The sequence below is a fragment of the Cyanistes caeruleus genome, chromosome 10 (genome assembly GCF_971803275.1).
Source record: "Cyanistes caeruleus chromosome 10, bCyaCae1.hap1.1, whole genome shotgun sequence".
NCBI classification, from domain to species: Eukaryota; Metazoa; Chordata; class Aves; order Passeriformes; family Paridae; genus Cyanistes; species Cyanistes caeruleus.
This window is the reverse complement of record NC_141710.1, coordinates 11,209,818-11,222,594: the sequence shown is the minus strand read 5'-3', so window position 1 is coordinate 11,222,594 and position 12,777 is coordinate 11,209,818. Positions and strand designations below refer to the sequence as shown.

General features: G+C 37.2%; 1 long non-coding RNA gene across 2 annotated transcripts in view; it reads right to left on the bottom strand.

Moving 5' to 3' along the window:
* The window catches only part of LOC111933496 (uncharacterized), a 458,147-nt gene that overhangs the window by 377,938 nt on the left and 67,432 nt on the right, over positions 1 to 12,777 (bottom strand). Inside the window, exons 5-7 of one of the 2 annotated variants that reach the window (XR_015274593.1) lie at positions 12,527 to 12,697; positions 4,916 to 5,002; positions 4,150 to 4,295 (exon numbers count right to left, since the gene is read on the bottom strand). This is a non-coding gene — a long non-coding RNA (uncharacterized LOC111933496). The remainder of the gene's footprint in view (positions 1 to 4,149; positions 4,296 to 4,915; positions 5,003 to 12,526; positions 12,698 to 12,777) is intronic. The other variant, XR_015274594.1, reaches the window with a different exon arrangement.

Here is a 12,777-nt window from a genome sequence, read left to right as displayed (position 1 = left end):
AAAAATCAATCAAAATTGCCAAAATAAGGAAGCATAGTTCATTTTCATTAATCCTGCTACAGTTCTTGCCTTCTAAACTCATGTGTTCTAGATCAGGAGCACAATGTTAAAGCTGGTTTGAGGCACAGAGCTCTTAGGTGTCATGCACTAAATGATAAAATATTCAATAAAGTCGCTGCCTTGCTCCAGTAAGAAAAATATTTTTCTCAACATGAATATGGAGGACTAAGAAAGATGGGTGCTTTTAGCTCGTGTGTTTTAGAAGAAATAAACTAGCCAGAGCCAAGGCAGAAAGCCAACAACTACTAGATCAAGGACCTGAAATTTACATTTAATCAACCTTAATTAGGGACAAGAAATCAATTTAACACACTCTTTGCAGAACATTTACTCTGGAAGCATCTTGTATGATGCAGCACTGCTAAAATTAGCCCCACAGAAATCAGATGTTATTAAGGAAAGTACAATGGCCAAAGAAAATATGCCACAGAAGTCACTGAAATAGAACAAGGAATTTCTTTATTTGGTTTCCCAAAACTTCAAACGTAACCTTTGATAAGTTGAATGTTTGATCTTTTAGCTACCAGCACAATTTCCTAGTTACTTTTATAAACTGGAGCTTTCAAACTCCTACCTACTCCCAGTGATCTCTGCATACTGGCTTATTTAATATTCCCTCAGCTTATCTCAAGTCTCAGTGCAGCAAGGCTTTTTAGTTGCTATGGCCCTAAGCATGGAACATGAAAGAAAAGGATATCTAGGAGCCTCATTCTATATTTTTCATTTAAAAACAAGGCCTGGGAGCCTGAGGCATGTCCCCAGTCATTTTCATTTGTTTTGGAGTTCCCATTTACACTTTGGGTGTTCCATCTTCACAGGGCACTGCTTCAAATTTTCACTGAGACACTCAGAAATATCAAAGCTATATCAGATCTGTAACTCTGTTTCAGTATGAAACGGGATGCCTGTTTGCACGATTAGCAAAAGGGACTAAACTGTTAGACTGGTCAAAGGGGTTTTGCCCAAAATCCCATGGCCTAGTTTCCTACTGGTCACTGTGGTACAGTCTTCCTAATCCCAGTATTCATACAAGAAGCATTTCCTTTCCCCAGCCCAAAGAACTCACAGCTCCTTCAATGCAGCACTAATCTGGTTGTTGTCACAAGCCCAAGGAGAGCTGATAAGCACAATATGTTACATAAAGTATGAACAGACAGCGACAGAGCACTACATTCACACTGTTTGCTTTTGTTATTCCTAGTAAAAAAGGCATGATATCTTTGTGAGCACCTTTGAATTAATGAATTAATTGTGTCATCTTAGGCTTGCAAAAAAGGTAAAGAATGCGCAAGAGGTAAGGAATTTGGAATATTTGAGCACAGCTGTTCCTGTCCAGTTGTACCACTGACAGACAAGCACTGCACCTGCTCTGAAACCTTCTTAAGCTGGAGACTGAGGTATTGCAGAAATGCAATGACTCTCACACTGTAAAGACACCTCCAGGTGGATCAGTGTCATCAGAGTGACAAAACCCACAGACTACACTAGACTGAGGTGCTGATAGCTCTGGGAGAAGGAAGCTCCTGTGGCAAAGAGACAGCAGAAGCAAATGAAGCCCCTTCATCCTATATCCCTTCTCCAGGCAGAGGGGCACATGACCACAGTGCACTGGATTCTGCCAGCTCAAACTCTGGGCTGGACTCGTTGATGTTCAGGCCTGAAGAACACAACAGTGATGAGAAATTACCTTTTCAATTCTGCCAGCGCTCATATTCTAAAATTATATTGCACTTGGTCCCTTGGACTGCTTGCTTGAAGCACCAGGAACACTTCATTAGTTCAGCCAGAACAATGACATGCTCAGCACTGCTAGTGAGAGAGTAGTCCCACTGACTTTGCAGATCCCATTGAAACTTTAGGAATGAATGCAGCCTACACCTCAAGCTTCATGCTGCTGCAATTAAAGTCTCTGCAGTTTTAAAATCTGGCTCAGGTCTCTGTTGCATTGCAACTACAATGTGCAATGTACTTGAGCGCAGTTTGCCCTGGCAGGATGGCACAACCCAAGTAAATTCACTGCCAAGGTAAAAGTGCTATTATCTAGAAACATGAGGATTTGCTGTTCCCTTCAGAGGGACTCTGACATCAGCAAGAATTAGACCCCACATCTTTCTCTAAATCTCCTCTCCTTCAGCAAGAATGTTGAATACATGAAGTAATCCAAATGCTTAAGACAGTATTTCACATCCAGCTTCTGGAATATTTCAACTTTGCCTGGGAGCTTTAAAAGAGCACTAGCTATAAAGTTGTAAATATGGGTCCAGAGAAATCTACCAGAGATTATACACATGATGAAGGAAAATTATCTCTACTGAATTTAAAATGTGCTGTAGACTCTCATTTCCATTTTGTCCCTTTCTGTAAAGACTGGCAGACAAGTATAGCAGAGAAATTTGGAACCTTTTACTACTGGGAAGAATGCAGAGGTGGTGGATAAGGGTAAAAGATTAATGTTCTCTGTGGTTTTCCATCTCCCAGACAAAAATTGCTGTTCATTCAAAAACATGGGAAGGCTGGCACACAATGGTAAAGATAAAGGCTGCCTAAGATAAAAATTTCCCAAGTAACAGAAATTTCTAGCTAATAAAGATACGGAAGTTGAAGAACTTTTGCACAGAGTGGCATAAATATGTTTTTCCGCTTCCAATTTCTGATTATTTGAAAATTTTTGATTTCTGCGCTTTGAAATTAACTGAATACTCTGCATTATATCAATAATTTAAAGTTTGCTGGTTTTAAATCATTGTGTTCACAAGCAGTTTTATTAACATACAGTTATAATTATTGTAAAGTACAATTAATAAAGAAAAATTCTGTCCTTGGAAGTCAGCAACTTTTTAGATGAACACAGAAGACGACATTACAATACTACTTTTCTTTGTGAACTCAAAAGTTTTGAGTCAGAGTTATGATTTATATGTGCTAGCTGTTGTTCATTAAAGTTTCATCAAAAATAATGACTCATCAGTAGAAAATGAAACCTTCTACAGTGCGAATCTTTTGGAGCTTTTCACCTGCATTTCTCGAAGAAACATAAGTATTACTTGTTTGAACTCAGCAATAACTGTGACATAGATACGAAGCATATGACAGATATTGCTGAGTGCTGTGGAACACGATTCAAAAATTATATAGACCATAACTCAACAGATATTACTCCTATGTCAAGTATACTGCAGCACTCAGGGAACTTCAGTTTCTTGTCCACTGAGAGTTCCTAGTAGTCACGTGCCTGAGCAATTTAATGAAACAGGTATAATATTAATGCTGCCAGAAAGAGGAAGATTTCTATGAGAAGGAAAAGAAATACTTGGGGTGTTATATACAATTTAAATTTATACTCCAGATGTTGTAAATTGTGCTCTGTTTTAGGGGAGTGCTATTCCCAAGCTTGGAATTCCTTAGGGGTATTTAGAGGTATTTTATGGGTTCACTTTCTTATGCCAGTTTCTCCTCCACAATTGTTTGGTGCCAATGCATGGAACACCTGTGCATGTAGATGAACAAACCCAAACTGTTACAAAGCTCCTCAGGTTTGCTACCTGGTATTTACAGCCACCCTGAGTAATGTTAGCATGCAGGAACAGGCAGGAAAGCAGCATCCCACTATTTTTAATAACTCCACATTGTAGCACTGCAGGGGGTTGTTGTGACCCAAGTGCAGGACCTGGCACTTCACCTTGCTGAACCTCCCACCTTTGGCCTCAGCCCATCAATCCAGCCTGTCCAAATCCCTCTGCAGAGCCTTCCTGCCCTCCTGCTGGTTTTGTCCATCAAACCTGTATTTCTGTATAACAGGTTTGTTTACCAAAAAATACTTGTCCTGAAGCCATGTTTATTGACATCTCCCATATTTATTCTTAAATTGTGTGTTTACAGTCTCTATTTAACTATTGTATTTATTATGCCTCTGTGTGACCTGTAGCTAACCAGCTTAGAGTTTCCTGTTTTTCAAAAACCAAATTTCCCCATTTTTTTGATATCAGCAAAAATAAAACCACTGTTGATCATGTCTCTTTTAGGTCTCTGCCAGATTTTTCTGAATCTGTGGTTTAAAAAAAAAAAAATCTTAAATTCAGTAAGCATTACCTCTTTTTTTTTCCCTAACTGGTGAACACTCAATTCTGTCAAAATCTGCCTCCTGCATGCATGTTCTTGCTTCATTCCAAATATAGGATACAAACTGTTGTTGACATTTCATGCCTCTTCTGCATCACTATTCAGGATTTCACCGTCTGTATCAAGAAAAGAATCCAACAAAGGTTCCTTTTGATCCCAATTATATCCTAAAATGCTTTTAAAAATTGTTTTACCCTTTAGCCATTGACATATTTCCATTAGTGCCCTTTATCAGATAAAGTTTCTTTCCAATACTGTGTGTTTTAGCAATGATGGCTTTTGACCACTGTAATATATTATTTAGGCAAGATTGCTATAACTTATTGTAGTTTTGGCTAACATTTTTCACTTTAAATGTGTGATATAAGCAGAAAGTTTCAGTGGTTTTGAGTCAGAGAGTTGTCACACTCAAGCTATATTCTGTTGTGAAAAGGGTAGTGAATTGTAATTAGGGAAAGTACAAATTGTTTTTCTGAAGGAAATGCAACTGACTAACTCCACAGTGGGCTCAAAATAAAGCTTTACTAAGAAGTTACATTTCAATAAAACATCTGATGAAATTGTTTACTGCCCCTGCCAGCATTCACCAATTATACATAGTTATAGCTATTATTAAAAAAGCATTTCTTCATGCATGCCATAGGCTGGTGCTTACAGCCCAGATCATTCCTCAGTGGGGTTTGCTTGGGCAAATATAACTTAGGAAGTTTTCATGTCAGTGAGTCTACACATTCACCTAAGAGCAGTGTTGACAGGAGTACTCTATTTCTAAACCAGGCTAAAGGTGTCAGCCAGCAGGTGATCTCACTTTAGCTCACAGCATCTATGGACACAAATGTAAAATGGAATTAGATGACAGGGACTAACCAAAACAACTCTGAAGAATAGAGAATTGAGGCTTATGAAAAACACACATCTGGATATTTGTTATCACATAATAAAAGCAGTGGCAATACCAAAAATTATCTTTATTTCCATCAAACCAAGCTCATAGGATTATTTCTTCCTTTTTTTTTTTCCCCTACTAAGTCAAATGGAGCGACAGGAAAAAAAATAAAGGAATGTTACAATGAAAGAGATTGGCATAAATTATGAACCTCAAGTATTTTGAAAGCAAGAAAATCATTACATTTGTAGTGATGCATATCCAACAATTGTCATATTCCTCTTCCTATGTTTTTTTATGGGGAACTTGGCACTTACCTGATCCAATAGCTCTGCACATGACAAATCTGTGGAATTTAGAAATCCATTGATGGCTTTTCATCTGTAAAACTATTTAATTGTATGTTTCACTTTAAAATATATACATTTTTAAAGGATAATCATATCTTTATACAAAGAGAAACCAGTCCAACCTGAATCAGTCAACACATTACATTCACTGACAAAAAAAGAAAAAAAGCAAATGAAGAGAAAAACAGCTCCTATTCACTATACATTGTATGCAAAACTCCCTTTACTTGCTTTATGTGGGATTTTTGGAAGGTTTAAAGAAGCTGGAGTAATAGGTTAGTTTTGTATGCCAAATTAACCTAAAATTTGCAATAGGCAAATGGAGCATGTAGTAAGATGCAATACTTTAGTATTAGTTAAGGAGCAAATGTGGCTTATCTATGGATAACTTTTCCACACTAGAAACTCAGTGGAAAGACATAAATCACTGCTTGCTTTTTACATTTAGTTTAATCTAATGTGTACATGAAAGAAATATGCTGAAAGCTTGGAAAAAAAATAGGTATTTCAGAAAAGAAGATAGAGAGTTTCTTTTAAATTCTAGTGAAAGAATTGTCTGTGCAGTGTGAATGGGACACTACTGAAACCTACACATACAATTGTTCCTAGTTGTTATTACTCTGCATTCATTTAGATTCTTACAATCTCATTTGTCACCAGGATATGGGAACCCTCTTCCAAAATTCAATCAAACTTCAAAGGACAAAGTCTGTTGGCAAAGGTACTCATACCTTGCCATCTTTCTGAGCATTCTCAGAGTTGGAATTTCTAAATAATTTTTTCTTTCATGGTGACTGGAAAAAATAGAGAGAATCATGTAAAGTTTCTTTTAAGAGAGATCACAGTTGCATTTTGCTAATAAAACAGTCTTTCATGCAAAAACTTCAAATGAATTTGCCCCAGGACCAGTTTGAACTTTTGGTACCCACGGTGTTCCTTGTCAAGGAGATCACAGGCCTGCTACCCCTTAATCCTGCTCATCTTGTTTGTTTTGATCCCCACCCACCCTGGCTTCATTCAATGCCCTCCAGTTACTATTGCTGGAAAAAACAGCAGCACCCAGTGCCCCTCCACGCTTTGCATGTTGCTAATGATTTTATAGACTGCAATCATATGGCTGTTGAGTTGAGAGAGCCTGGCCTCTTCACTCAGACACCAAAGCTAAGCATGTAAACTTTGGTGCTTTAACTATATCTTGCTTCACCTCTTTTTTTTTAATCTTTGTATGCAGCAAATTAAAAAAAAAAAAAAGGAAAAAAAATCCCAACTTTCCCACAACCAGTATTTGCCTCTTACAAAAATTCTAAAATTTCTAGTAAGTGAAAAGTATCAAGAAAAAGAGGAAAAGGAAACTTTTTCTAATGCATAGGGACTTTACACAGAGAAGAGCCAGACACTCTGCTTTCTTGATGTAATTTCAATGGGACTTTCAATAGTTTCAACCATCACTTGCACCATAATGCAGCAAACCTGATAGTGAGGGCTACATATAGAATTTATATTCTATTTTTCCTTCCTTCCTCTCTTGAGCATCCTGTGCTTGTCTTTATTCCTTCTCTCCTTCCCAGCTGTTTCATGTTCTCTGAAGACCATAAAAGATCTTTCACTTAGGCAGATGATTAAAATAACTAGTTTTCAAGGGTAGAAGGGATGTGGCTTTTTTTCAAAAAGATGATGAGTGCTGATATGATCCACCTGGCATTACATGGAAGAAAAACTCTTAAAAGGTAGAGGTCACAGGCAGCAAATTTGCTTATTGGACTGCACTTACACTTTCAGTTATAAAAAAACCTTTCAATTTCTAAATTATCTTTCAGTGCTTGTCCAAGCTGACAGCCAAAGGAGAGACACCATCCCAAGAGCCAGCTAATTATCCCAAAAGATTGCAAAACTTGAAAGGAAAACTGAAGTAAAAAAAATCAGAAAAAAGAGAGACCGGCTGTTCATCAGTCCTATTCTTAGTGTATATTTGATGAGATGGTTTAAACACTTTGAAGTGAAAGGATCTTGATCACCACAATGGCTGATGCAGTTAAACTGTCTGTGAGGGAGGGAGACATCACAGACAATTCCTATTCACAAGACTGAAATCAAGCCTTCACAAAAAAAAAATGTTCCTTTTATCCTTATTGCTGACTCTCAGGTAATTGACGAAATGGTTTACAACATTTCTATAACAAAGAGCATGATTCTATAGTGAAAGATGTAGTCAGTGAGAGTGTTAAAAAACCCTGTACTTACTATCCACAGAAAAAGGAAAAAAATAAAGGTTTCTGCTAAAAGTCTGAAAAGGACTAAGTTAATAATGTGAATCCCCTTGAGTAACTTCTAATTTGACTGTAAGCATAACTCAAATATAAGATTTGCATGATGCCCTCAAGTGTCATTATTGCTGCTTGATTGCATTAATTAATATACTGACAGCATCAGCTCGATAATCACTGGTTCCTGCTTTATTAATGATGCCTTAAATTGTAAGTCACTGCAGGATTTTGTGAAAACAAGTTATTGTTATGTTTACTCCAGTAAGCTTACAGTTCACTGCAATTATATAGTAATATAAAATTTTATATGCAAGAAAAATATTTGCATTTCCAATGACTTGGGGGTTTTCCCCTTCAGAATTTCTGCTGCTACATTTTCAACTGTCAGAATCAGTCAGAGAGGATTCTTTCAAGGATAACAAGGCAGGATGGAAAATTCAAACCAACCTCCATAGACAGCAAGATGTCTTTCATTAGATTTGGTAGCACACAGCTGCACTTTGTTCTTTCAACCACACAGATAAATACTTTCATTGTGTATGTTAATCAGACCAGGAAAAGATACATAAAATGGAAGAGTCAGATTTAAACTACATTTCTGAATAATTACATCAAGACGTGCCACTTACTGAGGGTTTCTTTTTTCCTAAGTGAAAAACATTAAAGCAAATGTACAGTAATTATTTTTCTTGGAGGATGCAAACCTTTATACTGACATGAAAAAGAACTGAACCAGCATATCTACTATAACAGATATTAATAGGCACCCCAAGGACAGTGGTACACACTGTCTCACAATACTTCAGAAAGGAAGGAAAATCAAAGCAATTCAGTATAGAGCAAACAAGGCTTTCAATAAGCTCCTTCTATATGAAAGGCTTGTGCAAAAAGGTTCAGAGACCTTCCAAGCCAGGGAAGGCACCCACACACACAATTCCCCTTGGTCACAGAGGTTACAGCTACAGTCCTATTGATTCTGATGAGACTATTATGTACTGAAATGAATGCTGTTTGATTCAATGGGACTTTTTATAGATACAAATTGCTTTCCTTAATTGTGATGGGTAGAATGGAGGTAAGAGAACAGTATTGGATCTTCAGTCTTTTTGTGTAGAGGAAAGAGCAATTTCCTGAGCTACAGGACTGAAACACTCCACCCCATCAGGGAGATAGGAGGTGTTTTTTCATCTTTGATTTTAGGATGGGTTTGTCCTAATATTATTTCTGAACAAAGCATCCTTCATCTATGTTAAAAAAAAAACAAAAACCAAATGCAACTCTCATCTTCTAATGTCTTTTAGTTATTACTGCTACAGTATTTAATTTTCCTTAGCACCTGACCTGAGCCCATTACAGTCAATGAAAAAATTTTGTAGGCTTCTGACTAAGCCTATTATAACACAAAACTTCATTTCTATTCCTAAATCTCAATTTGATATAGAGCTACAGTACAATTTTAGCAAGTTCTATCCAAGAAAAGAAATTTACTGAGATTAAATTGTTTCACACAAATTCTAGATGCACTGACTACCCAAAACCTTAGCTGAAGTTTGTCTAAAGTAAAAAACATACAAATTAAATAAACAGTTATTCAAACTTTAAATTCAAAAATGCAGCAGTATTTAAAGTCTCTCTGCCTGGTATGAAATGGGGATGAAAAGAGAAGAGTTGAGCAATGATTAGTGCAGAATATACATGATTCAAATAGCAAAACAACTCTAACACCCCTCAGCTTCATCCTGATCTCTTCACAGTTTACATCATCATCAATAAATACTGAATAGTAGGAGTCCAGTCAATGTTTTCTTAGCCTGTTCCACAGATCCTTCTCTATGAAACATAGCATCATGACACACATGATAACTCACACTGAAGTATTTTGCCAGAATTCCATCAATGGAAAGGATTTCCATCCATTCCTATTGCAATTAAAGTTCATTCACTGATTGTTACAATGACCTTCAAACTCCCGGTGACAGATTTTTTGTATTTGTTACAGAAAACAAATAAACAAACAAACAAAAAAAGCCTATCCTAACCTCAGTTCTTAACAAAGAGAATTCTTTGAATAAATAGACAATTATTAGTTAATTGACGTACTTAACTTGTTACAAGAATTATGGAATCCATTCTGATTTGGCATCTTAAATTTGCAAAACTTGTTGAAAGACCCAAGACAAACCACTAATTTTTACCACTGCTATAGTGCTTCTGCAAAGGAAATGAATTCTGACAGACAAATTACAGTCAGCTATCAGCTTCTTTTGGGTACAACAGTCGAGACTATAAAATGCTTAAATAACTAAAGGACTCAAACCACTTAATATGTAACATCCTGGCTTGGTAAGAATGTAAACATAAAATTCAAGTAAAAATGTTCCTCTTCTCCCTCTAGAATGGTTTAGTCCAAGAAATCTCATTTCCCCTTAAATAAAGAATATAGAATATGCTACATATGTTCTCAACAGTTACTAACTCAAGAGAATTAGTGACTAATAGATAATTTAAATTCAAAAAGACAGAATTTCCCTTCTCAGCCAGCACTCCACACTGAATTATTTGAAATGGTGAGGGACAGGGAATTGTTTCATTCATTTTCACTAACTAGATGAGCTCTAACAGGTAAAAGACTAATTACACCTTTGCTGGCTAGCTAACCAAACCTCTCTCTGGCAACAATTACAGCTGCTGCCTGAGACTTGGATTTGTGCCACTGAAAAATGGACAAACACCCATGGCATAAAAGAAAACCTTACCTCCTTTTAGGATTTTGCTGCATCTCTAGAGCCTGAGCAGCTGTGCTGCCCCCAGGGGCCCCAGACTGCATTCCCTGACACACTCTGCCAGGTCCACACCCCAGAGGGATGAGGTGCCAGGGGATGGGAAGGAGAGAGAGATTGCTGGCAAAACCCTGTAACTGCTGTTGTATCTCACAGGCTGGAGAAAACTCTTCCTCAGACATGGTCTCTACTGGAAAGATTTCCCACTTTTTCCCTCTTAGAGTGTATTTCTGTACTTCATTTGCTATTTTGCTTAACACAAGCCAAGTTGGAGTATCATCTGTGTTTTAGTGCTTTCTTCTCAGCTGGGAGGACCTGTAATTGTACATGCTTCTATTCATATGAAGGATTTAATGAGATACCAATAAAATCTGCTATCAAAAGCAAATATGCAAGCCATAAGGACAAAAATATGTGTGCACCTCGGTTAAATTTCAAATTCCCTGAGGATCAATGTAAACTTTCATTATGTCCTGCCTTGTATCTGTCTGAAATAGCATAATACATAAAAATGAACCAATTAAAATCCAAGCCTTTTTACTTGCTGAAGTCTCCAGATCCATCCAATGGAAGGGCTTTTACTCTGCCATGCCAATGTGTTCCTTGTAATGATGGCAACATAGGAACAAAATTGACCTTAAAGCCTCTTTGTCTAATAAGCAACATGTTGAAGGAGCAATATTTGATGCAGAAAAAAAACCCGCAGTGACGTTTTATACTAAATAAAAACAAAGAGCATAAACAAATCTTTGTCAAAACAAACACACAAAAATTCAAATCCCACAAGCAACAAACCCAAACTTTAAAACTTTGAAATATTAAGTTCCCATCTATTTTTATGGCATTTTCTGACCTTTTTCAAGATTTTGTTTATTTTGTTCTTTCAGAAAATGAGTTTTCACAGTTCAAAAATTATCACAAATGAATACATTTCTTATCGGCCCAGTCAATTTTAAAAATTATGGCTAAAAGCAGCTGAAGAATGCTGTTACTAAAGGGGTAGGCAGCAGAAGGCTGGGCTGTGGGCAGCCTCTTGCACCTGTGTTAGCTACTCCATGATCAAAAGGAAGGCTTTTTTCTCTTGGGGTGAACACAGCAGAACAAATGAGCTAGGTAGAGGCTGGCTCTCTTTTGGGAGGTTTTAACTGCAGGACAGGGAAGGGTCCTTGGAAATCATGATCTGTTTACTTAAGTAGCTCATTTAACAGTGAATTTTCCTTTAGAAGCTGCAGCTGAAATAGTATTACAGATATGCAAAAATTAAATCCTCAGCTTGCTTTGGTTTCCAGTAATGTCGGAATTTTGAAGCATTTGAGGTATGGAGAAACAGCAGCCTTCCCTTAATAAGTGGTAAACATGGGCAGCACTGAGCAGGTTTCCCAGGGCAGTGGTCACAGCCCCAAGCCAGACAGAGTTCAAGTGTCTGGACAATGTTCTCAGGCACAGGGTGTGACTGGGGTCCTGTGCAGGACTTGGACTCCAGGATCCTGTGGGTCCCTTCCAAACTCAGCTCATTTGGTGGCCCTATGATTAATTTATCTGCTAAAGAGCATTCCTGTCTTTCACACTATTTCACACTCATAGCATTCAGGCAGTTTAGCCTCCAGCTCACCCATAAACTTGCTTGATAAATCTGTGGTACTCTAACCAATAACAACAAGATATATTTAGCAAAGGAAAGAAAAATTTTGCAAAACACCTGATACAGTTCAATGTAGTTTGGTTGTCACACTGTGACCAGTCAGCTGTGTTTTACATGGCAGTGTACATTCACCTCCACATGGACTTTATTCTCACTCTACATCTGTACTCCAACAACATGAAAAGGCTCTTCTGCTTGGAGATCTAACTTTAAAAATAGAGCAGAGGGTGATGAAAACATCCTATTTTGCTCTTACTGCTAATATATTTTAAAATAAGAAAAACATCAAAAATAAAGTCATTTCCTTGACTCCCGGAGAAGTATGCAAGCTCCACGTGACTATCTGGATGACTTCAAATTCTTCTTTAATAACTTCTCATTTATGAGCAGACTAAAATTTGACACTTAAGATTGATGATATATACCTTTTTTGGGGGTCTGCTGCTAGACTGACTTTCTTTACATTCTCAAATTGCATAGTACAGAAGAGAAATCCATTTCAAGTTCTGCAGGATTCCAGTTTCACTGGCAGTGAAATTGTGATTTTTCAAACTTGAATTGGATGGTATTCCACCACTCACCAGGCCTTCGAGAACCTGGGATAAACACATTAGAAGGGCATTGCCATTAATTGCAATTCTCCATATAACAGTTATTGACAGTACTTCTAGAAAAT